The following is a 12,094-nucleotide window of genomic DNA, read 5'->3' as shown; positions in this document are numbered from 1 at the left end:
CTATTAAACGTAATATGACGTAAACGAGGAGAGAACAAACGCAATTTAGCTGAAGGAAGAAATCGCGAGAACTGATTTTTATATCGTTTCTGTCGGAGCGCACACGTGACATTTGTTTACTGGCTGGTTTCAAGGCCGCGTGCATGTTGCGTCGCCATTCCGCGCACGTAACCAATGCCTAGCCACCGAAATCATAAAAACAAATTCGTATTACTGGATAAATAAAGTTTATTACGCTTGCTATAATGTTTGTGTTGTAATACGATGCATCGATGCAATTCTTTGTTGAAGTACATCTGTTTGAAATAAAGTATTTCTGGAATTCACGTAATCCGATCTGCTCGGATATGTACACCGTGCGATTGTTTGATTGAGTTAAGAAACGTTTGTGTAACATGAAATAAATGCTTACTTGATTTCACATAGAAATGGTTATTACAACTAAAAGAATACAAGAGACAATTCCGATTAATGGATATAAACGTGGATTCTTATTTGTAGGACAGCATTGCACCTCTGACCCGTTCGTAGCCGCAATGCAGCGCCCGCCAACACCACACCGAGTTAAAACCGTTTAACTTTGTTTACCATCACATACATCCCGCTAATTCTTTGCAAACATTTCCACTGCCATATTAAAACAAATCAATAGTAAAAATACGAATAGTATGTATGTTTGTTTATTTATCTTTCGTACATAGTTCTAGTTTATGCAAGAGAAATAGGCTACTGAAAAAAAAAACTACGCCTGTATCAAAATTAATGATGTATAAGGAGCAACTTTTTGGGCTTTTTTTAATGGAACTTACAATTACATTAACGATAAAATATACATGTCTAATTGCATTGTAGTAATTTTATTGTAGTATTTTCCTATTAATTTAAACAACAGTTAAGTGTATTTTTGTCCCTATGTAGATCATAATAATTAATGATTATTTAGTAATATAACATCAGATAGAACTTAGTAATATTACTTATTTAGTAATATAACATGAGATGCGTTCTAAAGATTTAAAAGGTCAATCTGTAAGCAAGATTAGATTTGACGAAATACAAACGAAATCTCAATTGTAAAATGTGTGAACGAGTCTGAAATGGCTGTGTGAAATGTTTGCTTAACTAAGTAAATTAGTGAAATATCAAACTAATAAATATTTGTTGATTTTGTCGGAAGATTTGTAAGTGATTGTAAACATCGTACTCCGAAGTACCTACTTATACCTACTAAATTCTCGGAAAAACGTTTAATGTTGACCAGATTACAGAGAAACGTACACTCGATGTATTTTTCATAACAGCTCTGTCAGCCGACGAAAGCACACAGGTCCGTTATGAAAATATCACAGAGTCAGTCTTCAAATACATTACGTTTTACAGAACCGCTGCCGAACGCCGCTGTGATATCTTCTGTGATGTGTGAGACAGCCCACAAATATTTTTGTATGTGATTTATTAGTGCCCCGTACAAACCGAGTACAGAAAAAAACGGACATCGTATATAGAATATACAAAATTAGTGTTATTATTTGGAACTATGAAGGAAGATTGCAAATTGTGTAGTGTGAACGGATGGTGTGGTCCGGGGCATACGAATACTGACTTCTCAATATCATCACTGATGAGGCCGGCCGTCCATCACCCAGGACACGTGGACCCGAGACAGGACGCAGTGCTTCTGTCCGCGTACCTGTTCAAATTAGGTGACTATCAATTGTATACGCTTCACGATTACTACGCCAACGTCGGTGAGTATGGTGAACACAGCATTGACGCGCTGAAATAGTAATTAAATAAAATCTTAAACTATTAACCCTAACGACATTTAATCGTTCTTCTCTTGAAACTAACCGTGGATTGGTAAGTTTAAAAAGATTTACCTTAATAATTATATATTCTTATATTCTAATAATACCAATATCCATCTATATTTTAGTTGTGCATGATGTAGCAATTAATCAGTCAATATTCAATTTGTCCAAAGATATCTAAGTTTTAAGTTTACTTGTTGAAGCAGCGGGTGCATATATTATTTACAGGATTATTATTGTAACATTTTGTTCGATGCATTACGAAACGGACAACCGAAAGTTTTGAAATGTTTAAATACATAATTATTCACGCTCATAATCCATTAACATAAGGCTCAGACAATAAACCGTGGGCGCGCTCGCGTCACACATCCCTTCCATAACTCTGTGCATCCCGGTACTACATAATCTCCACTGACAGATTGCAAAGCGAAATATATTATAGGGCTATGAATACAAAAGTGGACGTTTATTCTCCTTAACTTCAAGAACAAGCGTCGAGGCTCACGTAATTCCGAAGCGCGTTTGTGGTCATGCGCTCGATCTTTTTAAAATGCATATTTGCAAGGCGTTTATGTAGGGTAAAGTGACAATGTCTTTATGCATTAACTTTAACACTACGCTTTACATAAACTTCTTGTTACACTGTACTTAACAAACAACTGAATTAATAACACTTAATGTTACTAAATGCAATACACTATTGAATTTATATTAAGTAAATTAAAACACGATAGTTTGAAGAGGACAAAAATTAAATTATACGTGCATTGAAATTTATATTTGAAAAGAGATCGCCGTAAATCACACCAGTGCTGCTTTGTTCTGGTAAAAGGAAACTATTGTGTGTCTATTTAAGGATATAACTAGAATAACCAAGTAAGGAGTCCGAATCGACTGTTTGCGTTCAACAAATAAGGATGGAGACATAACATAGTGGTACTGCTAACAAAATTTGTAAGATACATAAATAATTTTCAAATTGAAAATTATTTTTTAATAACATTCAAAATTATTTTTATATACTTACGTATTTATAGGTAGTTTAGAGAAATAAAACAAAAGAAATTTTCCTTTTTTTACTTTTTCATCAAAAGGTTGATCGAGTAGTGAGATCCAGTGTTTACATAAAATAAATTAGTAAGTTTTTTTTTATGTAGTGACAGTAATTGTCAAGTCGTTAAAAGAAAAAATGCACATCGGTTGGTGACGTCACCTTTATCACAGCGTAGGTTTGCAAGAGACAGCTAGTTCCTATGCCAGAACCGTAATGTACAATAAAACTATGTTTAATTAGGAACCATCTTTAAACAAGTTTTCTGCGTTTAATTTGCTTCCCCGATTTTTAACATACCTTTCAACTTAGAATGAATACGAATTGAATGCATATCTATACTTCTATACTAATATTATAAAGAGGAAAAATTTGTTGGTTTGTTTGTAGTGAATAGGCTCCGAAACTAATGAACCGATTTAAAAAAAATCTTATACTGTCTGGAAGCTACTCTATTCCCGAGTGACATAGGCATAATCTTTTTTGAAAAAAAATAGGGATCCTTACTAAAACTCCAATAATGTAACCTATGCCCTGCGAAAACTATTGATGATAGAATAAAATAATGTACTACGACTTTGTAGAACACATTATTATTTACAAAAAGTGTCGCGACAGCATATGTCTAACTATTATAGTTATGTCGCAATAAGTGTTCTTTTATTTAAAAAAAATAACGTCGTTGAAATTTTTGTTAAAGACCCGAGCGGAGTCGGAACGGGCTGCTATTAGTATATTATATTTTTGCAAACGCTTACACATTACGAAATCTTGCATGAAAACTTCTACGGAATTTAGTTTCTATCCATAAAAGTCTGTCGTTTTAATTAAATAACTTGAAAACTTTTATAGCGTATACCAGATACAGAACAAAGTTTTATTATATAAACAGAGCTGTTTCACTCCTACACGATCTTGGAACCGTTTTACGCAATGCTCGTTGAACAAAAGTTTTTTTATTTTTATTTTTTTATTTCAAACTAGTTTTAAAACGATTGTTAATTCGGTTAAGAATTTAATTAATTGTACGTGCTAGTGTCTTATTTTATTAGCTTAGGTAGATAAATGAACGGATGAATTGTAATTTGCGTAATTATAGGTGGTGGGGCATTTTTTGAGCTCGTACGGGTCCCTGACTATTTTTGCCGTGAAGCAGTAATGCGTTTCGGCTTGAATGGATAGAGCAGCCGTTTTACTATAAAAAAAAACCCAAAACACCAATCCAGCCAGTCCACCCACCATCCGGGACCAAGTCCAACCAGATAAGAAATAATAAATAATAAAATCGGGCTGCATTAAAACAACGGCTAGCCCACTCAACTAAAGGGATTTATTTTGTGGTAGAACTCGTGGTGGCCTAGAAGATAAAACACCCAGGTAACTCTTATTGAACCATATCGGAATTAAAATCCTTCAGGCACGAAATAATTCCACGATACAGAATGACATGGTGTGACGGATAGGTAGCATTTCCCTGTCTGTTTATACTACCGTTATCTTATATAATTGAGGCTTAGACCTCATGTCTCAAGATGGGTGGCAGCATTCTCATTGTGATGAGCTCGTAACACCCGTGTAAAAGAAAAAACAAAAAAGCAAAAGATTGAGCATAAGTATCGACCCGTGCAGATCCACGTTTTACTACCAGCACTCAAAGTAAGAATTAGGGAAAGTATAGTAAAACTTAGATAGGACAATCTGGATTTCACATCACTGAACTACTTAATGCTTTTTAAAATTATTGTATATTTTTTTATAGTGAAGTAAAACTATTGTACACGCTTCAAAGACAAACAAATAAATATAATGATACCTAATTCAGGTCTTGTCTCAGGTTTTCAATTTAATTTAACTTCCGCTTTTCAAAGCACATCCGGCGCTGTCTCTCCTATTTCAAGACCAACTCAAGTCACTGAATCCGTATTCTTAATAGACGACAAGTACCGAACTTGGAGCAACAAAAGAATGATTTATTTAAACTATTTTTATTTACTCTGTTTCACAATAAGGATCCTTTGAAATATAATTTGCAGAATACAGAGAGAGAGCTACTTACCACTCGTACTCTAACGTTGTTGGCATTTAATATCCGGCTTGACTCCGTTCATTTTGAAGTAGGGATTACAGAGAAATATTTCATAATTAAATTGAAGTAATACACTTTCATATACTGCCTACTTTTCTAGTTTACATGCATATGATTGGAAATTAGAAAATAACCTGTCTCGACTATTGTGCAAAAGAAACGCTATGACCGGAATATGACTGTAGCTCCCTCGTCCTCTTTGGAGCATTGATTAGATGCACAAGCCGATTATCATGTGATTAGATTTTCTATAACATGACAGAGGTCGATAATCCTGCCGCTAAGTATACCTAACACATTATGGTTTGAATAGGGAGTCGACATGTCAATGCAACTGAACCTTCCACTGACATTTCAAAGCTCCTATCTGCTCCAAATCAAACGAGAGTCCGAATGCCATCTAAACAAAAATAGCGGTGTCATCTAAATGTTGTTTTATCGTCTCGTCTTTACTACATACACTAGAAAAAACGTTTTCTTGTGTACTTTAATATTAATAATATTCTCTTTTTGTATATGTAAAGGTATGAATTCACTATAAATTATATTTTATCGTTATTGATACTTATAAGAATACTCAATCTTGTTGGCAGGCGGCGGCGGTTAGCAAACAAACAACACTAATCCTCGTAAGGCTTGCATGATAGATTTTTTTTTCAATTACCTTATACCCGAACTGTAATACTACGTATATATTTATTTAGTTGTTTTAAGGAGAAACAACATAACGATGAAATATTCCATAAGTGGAAGAATCTGATATAATCTCAACTTCTTATTAAGGAATATTATTTATGGTGACCAAAGCTATAGAAAATAAAACGTTTTTACGGTTGGATATTGTTTGTGGAAGCGTGGCTGAATGAGTTAAACGGAACCATAAACATTTATACACTGCTCGTTACGTATAAATATAAATGAGAATGTACTTAGACTAAATTTTAAATTTTAGAAGTGAGGACTCCTTTTCTATATTCTGATTTCAACTTGATTAAACGGAAATTACATTTTTGAAAACGACGAGTCAAAGATATACCTACATCGATACCCAGCAAAAGAATGAAAATTTACTATTCCCTGTGTTACGGGTACCAGATCATTGAGTCTCCGTGTGCCCTTGCGGGGCACGGATCGGGCCTCGGAGCAATCTCCTCGGGCTTGAACTCCCTGCCTGACGAGGCAGGGGTGATGAGGTTGCTGGTGCGGTTCTTAACTGCGGGTCGAGTTGAGTATTTGGCATAAGGGTACCAGAGACTGACAAACATACTTATATAGGGTTAAATATATACATATGAAGATAACAAACACCCAGACAAAAAGCAAACATACTTGTTCATCACACGATATTTGTCCGATGCGGGAATCGAACCCACGACTCTCGGCGCAACAAAGTAAGTAAGGAGCGCTAACTACTGGACCACCGAGTCAATCAAACCGTTAATTGCATACGTTTTTCTTTTTCTTTCATCAAATGCTATAACAGTGCGTTTCCATTACTAGTAGGAACAATCACGCTCGAGACGGATCTTCTCAGTGTGTCGCGTTTCCGATCCGGTGGTAGATTCTGCGAAGCACTGCTCTTGCTAGGGCCAGTGCTAGCAACACTTCCGATTTGAGCCCCGTGAGCTCACCTACACGTTAAGGAGAAGCTGAAATAGCCTCTCAAGGCTATCAGCATAGGTAGGAAAAAAAACGCTCTGGAAAGAAATTCTCTGTATCATGTCTCGGTAGCGCTGCAACAAATTTTTCAAGTTAGGCTTTAAAAAGCCCTCAGTGGTAGGAAATGGCTTGCCAAACACAAATAATAAAATAAGATTTGTTTCTAAAGTAATTATAAACTTTTGTACGACCCCTTGCGACCCAGACCAGATGTATTTCTTAATAATTATAATAAAACCAGTAGAATATCAACTTCGGGCCTCACACTAATAGATCTATAAAATTACTGATATGTTTGATTTAACTTGAACACGATGAAGGCGACCTCGCGTAGATCCGTGACCGAATCCGGATCAATTCAAATGACATGTTCCATTATACAAGCCTTAGAACAACTATAGATAGATATGACATTCAAAATTCGATTGTTTTTTGACGTTTTATACAGTTTGGGTTTTTGATTCGGCTTAAATAGAAAAGCTAATATTAGAATGAAAAAATATCCACTAGCTAACAAAAAAAGAATTGTTTATTCATTTGTGTATCACGCAAAATCTTGATGTTCCTATATTATATTATGTTGTTTTTGTGTTTTAAATTAATATAAAGTATACCTTAAGTATATCTACCTACGTACCATAGCTACAACGGCGGGAGCCAGGGATACTACTAAATTTTGTTAATGCAACCAATTAACATATTAACGTGTGATGAGACTATTCGTGAAAATGAATTAGCGTGTACCCGATTTGTAATATGAATAAAGCTTCTCCGACAAAATAAGTAATTACGGACTACTTCGCCACATCAATCTCTTCATAAACTCTGATTTTCAATACATAATTAAGTGAGCCTTACAAAAAACACTCAGGCGGCTATTTAATCAATCAGTTTCGTAGTATTAAACACTTTTTTAATTCCTGTCGTAAAGATTTAACAGCCTGTTTCCTCAAAAAAATAAACCTTGCTTTGTCCAAGCCGTTAATGTATTCATTGTAATCGATAAGGTTATATCGGACACCGATGTTTACTCTAATCGATGACGTCACTATTCTCCCCTTTCCTAAACTGAATGACTCACAAAAATCTCGATGGGGTACATTTTGTCCCCTTCACACGTCTAACATTGCTGCAATAAGGAATGAGACAAAACTATAATTTAATTTGTAGGTGCGTCTTTATAGGGAATAATTACTAAATGCGTTCAGAAATATTTGATGTAAGGGAGCTTATAAATCGTTAATGAAGTCAAATAACGAACGCAATTGATAAACTAACACAAGAGACAGTGCTAGCAGTCGCGTAGTAATAATTTAAAAGCTATTTCGTATTAAAAATAATGAGCGCATTATGTTTGTTTTCTCTTGATATCGCCGTAAATGGCGGCACTAATGATCCATATTGAAACCGTATCAATGTAACAAAACGAATAAACTAACGCCATACAAACACACATTCGACGAAATTGGTCAATTTTTTTATTTACATCACATCAGATATGTTTAATGTCACTCGGTCACCTAGTTTTCACCGCTCATATTGGATTACTGGTTCTCTCTCTGGTAGGGCGTGTGTGATATGACGTACCACAATTCTGCCCATTTTCTGTCTCAAAACATTCCTGCGCTCCGGCTAGAAGGATATTACTGCCTTTATTACAAATCCAGTCGAGTCATTGACCTCATGTCTCAAGGCTAAAGGCTTTGTTAAGGCAACAAGTTAACATAAAGTAGTAGTGTTTACACTTCTAAAACAATTATTTGATACACACTCACTTATAATTTTATTGATATGTTATGACTATGCCGAGCACGCTTCCACTGTTATTTATTATTCTTATTCTATTCTCGATACAGCTGTGTATATAATAATATGTATTTACGATTCACATATCATTCTGAAGGGTTTGCAAATAATAGATGTCGGATCTTATGCATGATCAAAAAACCTGTTGATGATGATTATCTTCTTTTTTTTATAATTTATATAGCTATAAGGATGTCGAGGAAAGATTTAGGTTGGTTTAGAAAACTTTTGTCAATTAATTAATATAACACACTGCTTGGAATAGTGAAGAAAAAAATGTCTCCCGCTATTGTGTTGATATAGGGTTGAATTCCGTTTGATGTCAGTATCTCTATAAAATATGTTTGGTATGTGAGATTTGATAGGCTTGTTCTTACCTCGAATCTGTGTTTCTTATACTCGTAACACAGAAGAAAATGAAATCGTTCGTCGAAAATAGTTCTTACTTTAATTATCCTACGCTGGGATGGGAACGTTGCGTTTATTTAAAAATGAGAGTAGATGATTTTTAAAAGTAACTATAAATATACGAAAATTCAAAAGAAATAATACAGTGCATGTTATTTTTTCGTATCAAACAAACGCAAATAAATCCGTGTGGCTAAACAGACATTCAATAAAATGAATAAATTCTAAAATAACACTAAAGATTGTTGGGATCCTTTTTGTTTTAATTATAAAAGATTGTTTTTCATTTCCTGATTTGTAAACACGTAAATGACCTTTATAATTTATAAGACAAACCTTGACAAAAAAGATAAAGATGTAAATCGAGTTATGTTGAGAAACATTTACAATACAAATCATTTTCCGTGAAAGCTGCCCTATAACAAACAGAGTTATTAATCAATCTTGAAATCATCATCCAAACTAAAAAAAAAAGTTAAATCGAAACAAATGACAAAACTACTCCGATTACCATAATTCGCAATAATACTACTAGTTTTAACAACATTATATTAATTATCATGCTTTTTCAGATCAACGCTACTAAAATAAATTTCTTCCCTAAATAATGGTCGAAATTTTAAGTATCTTTATTCTATGATTTTGATAAAATTTAATAACGAATTCTCGACATAATGCTAACAGTAATTTCATACTTTACAAAACAAAAATTACATTCCACAGTAATAACAAGTTAGTACGCCGAAGAATCCATTCCATAACAAAATTATTCAATAAAATGAAGAGAGCAAGCCGCTAGAGTTAATGCTACATCTGCTTCTGTTTGGTTCTAGTCTCGTAGGTATATACTAGTCGGGTTCATTCGTGACGCTTCGGGAACATTCGACGATCTAGTGGCTGCCACGTACGACGTTATTTTATGCCTTTAGCGCGTTGCGTCAATTAAACGCGGACCTTTTGAAACTTTTAGGAAATACGTATTATGTGTATGTAAACAAGACACATAGTTATTTTTTTTTAACTATAAAACATACAGTATTACATTAAAAGCTAATATTATTTTTCGTTCAAGAATAATGAATAAACACAACTTGCAAAATTAAAATATTTATTTAAGTCTTTTCTGACAGTTCGAAGAATGAGACTGCAGTTATATAATACAATCGTGACTTCGACTTTCACATCGTAATGTCTATTGACTTTGGTAACAACTTAACACCCGATGGGACGTGAGATCCTTCACCCATCTATGCAAAAAAAAACTAAATAAAGAAGTGACGTCACAGAATATGTAGGCACATTTATGTATTTATTGGTATACCCATATTGAAATCCCACCCATGACACCAATAACTGCTAGTTTGACCATAATCGTCGACATGACAATAAATGTGGTGTAATAAGACGGGAATTCTTTACTCGGTTAACGAATGTATCGTCGCTTACGACAGTCGATACACGGAAAGTGTCGATACCGCAATGGGCTATAAAAAGTTAAGTAAAACAATAATCAGTGGAGCCCTTTAGTCCCTCGCCCCTCGTACAAAACGTAAACATAACACAAGATGAAATATATATATATACCGTGTTTATTTTAAATCTATAAAAAATACGGTTATAAAGCACCAAGACAAACGTACGTATATTAACGTATATTTCTTTTACACGCCTATTGAAATATTTTAGTTATTTTTCAACTTACTTTCGAAGTTTTAGTTTCATCGAACCAACCGGATAAATATTATTTTATGTAATTGTTTTAAAGTATTTTCTTTATTTGAATAATTCGATAGGCGAGAATGTGTTGAAAAAAAAAAAATTGTTTTAATATTTATTTCAATTCCAAACCTCGTCAGCATTTTATCGATGAATAATTTATAAATTGTGTCAACCAATGGCGGCTATTGCAGTTGTGTTGTATGAATTATCAATATCGAAAGTACTATGCAAACCGTACAATCACCACAAGTGTAACAATTAATTTTATTATCACGCAATATAGCCAGTTTAAAATGATTAAAGTATTTTATTTCACGAACGAATCTGCCAAGATATTGCATTAAGTAGGTACATATTTAATACGAAGAACCGACAACATACAGAATATGATTAGGTTCATTCGTATGGGTTCTCTATGATAAGTTCTCTCAAAGGGACTGTTTTTCATCGTAATAGAGACATAAGTCGGTAATGTGTAGATATCACGCGCTCAAAAATATACCTAAACGTTGAACAATATAATGATCTTACTGTTCAAGATTTGTTATTAAAATGTTTAAATTTGAACTATAAGCTCTTACATTAAAGCACTCTAATACTTAATGTGTTTAGAGTTATAAACATTATGCCTGAACGAATAATATTGTTTGTTTTCTAGTTATGCATTGCATTCGGAGGTGACGCATTCCGTTGAGATATATTTAAAAAAATCTTTATTAAATAAATCACCTTTTTGTTACAGGTAAGCCGACCTCCAGTTGCAGTTTATGTGACGCCGTTGCTTATTTATCTCCGTACGGTGAGTCCAATCGAATTAACTCGAAACCTTGACCTATGCTTTATTGAGTACTTCAGGGATCGATCGCGAACAGCACGCAATCTGCATAATTTAACTTGACTATTCCTGATAAGGGAATGGTACGAACGTAATCACATTAACTGTATTTTCAGCTTTTGTCCAATTGAATTCTCTGTGCAGTAATCAAGTGGGAACGATAGTGGGTCAGCGGGTCGTTCCGAGCCGTCGAGCGCCCGCGCTCGCCCGCATACTCCCTCCTCCGATGTTTCATTATTCACAAATATTTCTCACAATCAACTCACTAATAACAACAATGAAAACGTTACCCTTATGTAAAGGACAAAAAAAATATATTTTATTGTCTACTCATATCTGTTCATAAAATATTTTTAACTACTGATACCATGCACCCCACGCTTTTTTTTTTACAATTAAATCATTTTTTCTTACACTATTTTTAATTCAAATTTATTAAAATTTATTTTCAATTTTTTAGTTGGATTTTTGGAAATTTCCTCAATTTTTTTTAATATTTTTTTTATAATATTGAATTGTCATCAGTCCTTAATAAGTATACCAAATTTCGAGTTAATCCGACGTTTTGAAGGGGGTCAAAATCATGTTCAAAGATTCCTTTACATACTAACGTACATAATACGTCAGAAGCTAATAAAAATATTAAAAAACGATCTTCTTTTGTTCATTATAAACATCTCCAGCCATGACAGAAATTGAAAATAACAATGATTTTT

At 33.9% G+C, this 12,094-nt stretch overlaps 1 protein-coding gene and 1 non-coding gene across 2 annotated transcripts in view; both read left to right on the top strand.

The window, feature by feature from the left end:
- The window catches only part of LOC101746298 (uncharacterized), a 265,185-nt gene that overhangs the window by 191,147 nt on the left and 61,944 nt on the right, over positions 1–12,094 (top strand). The window lies entirely within an intron of this gene.
- Mir2791 (microRNA mir-2791) lies at positions 1,280–1,352 on the top strand. The gene has a single exon (NR_107375.1). It is a non-coding gene; the product is annotated as a microRNA mir-2791 (primary transcript).

Source organism: Bombyx mori, chromosome 18 (assembly GCF_030269925.1).
Source record: "Bombyx mori chromosome 18, ASM3026992v2".
Classification (NCBI taxonomy): domain Eukaryota; kingdom Metazoa; phylum Arthropoda; class Insecta; order Lepidoptera; family Bombycidae; genus Bombyx; species Bombyx mori.
This window is presented reverse-complemented; position numbering and strand designations above follow the sequence as displayed.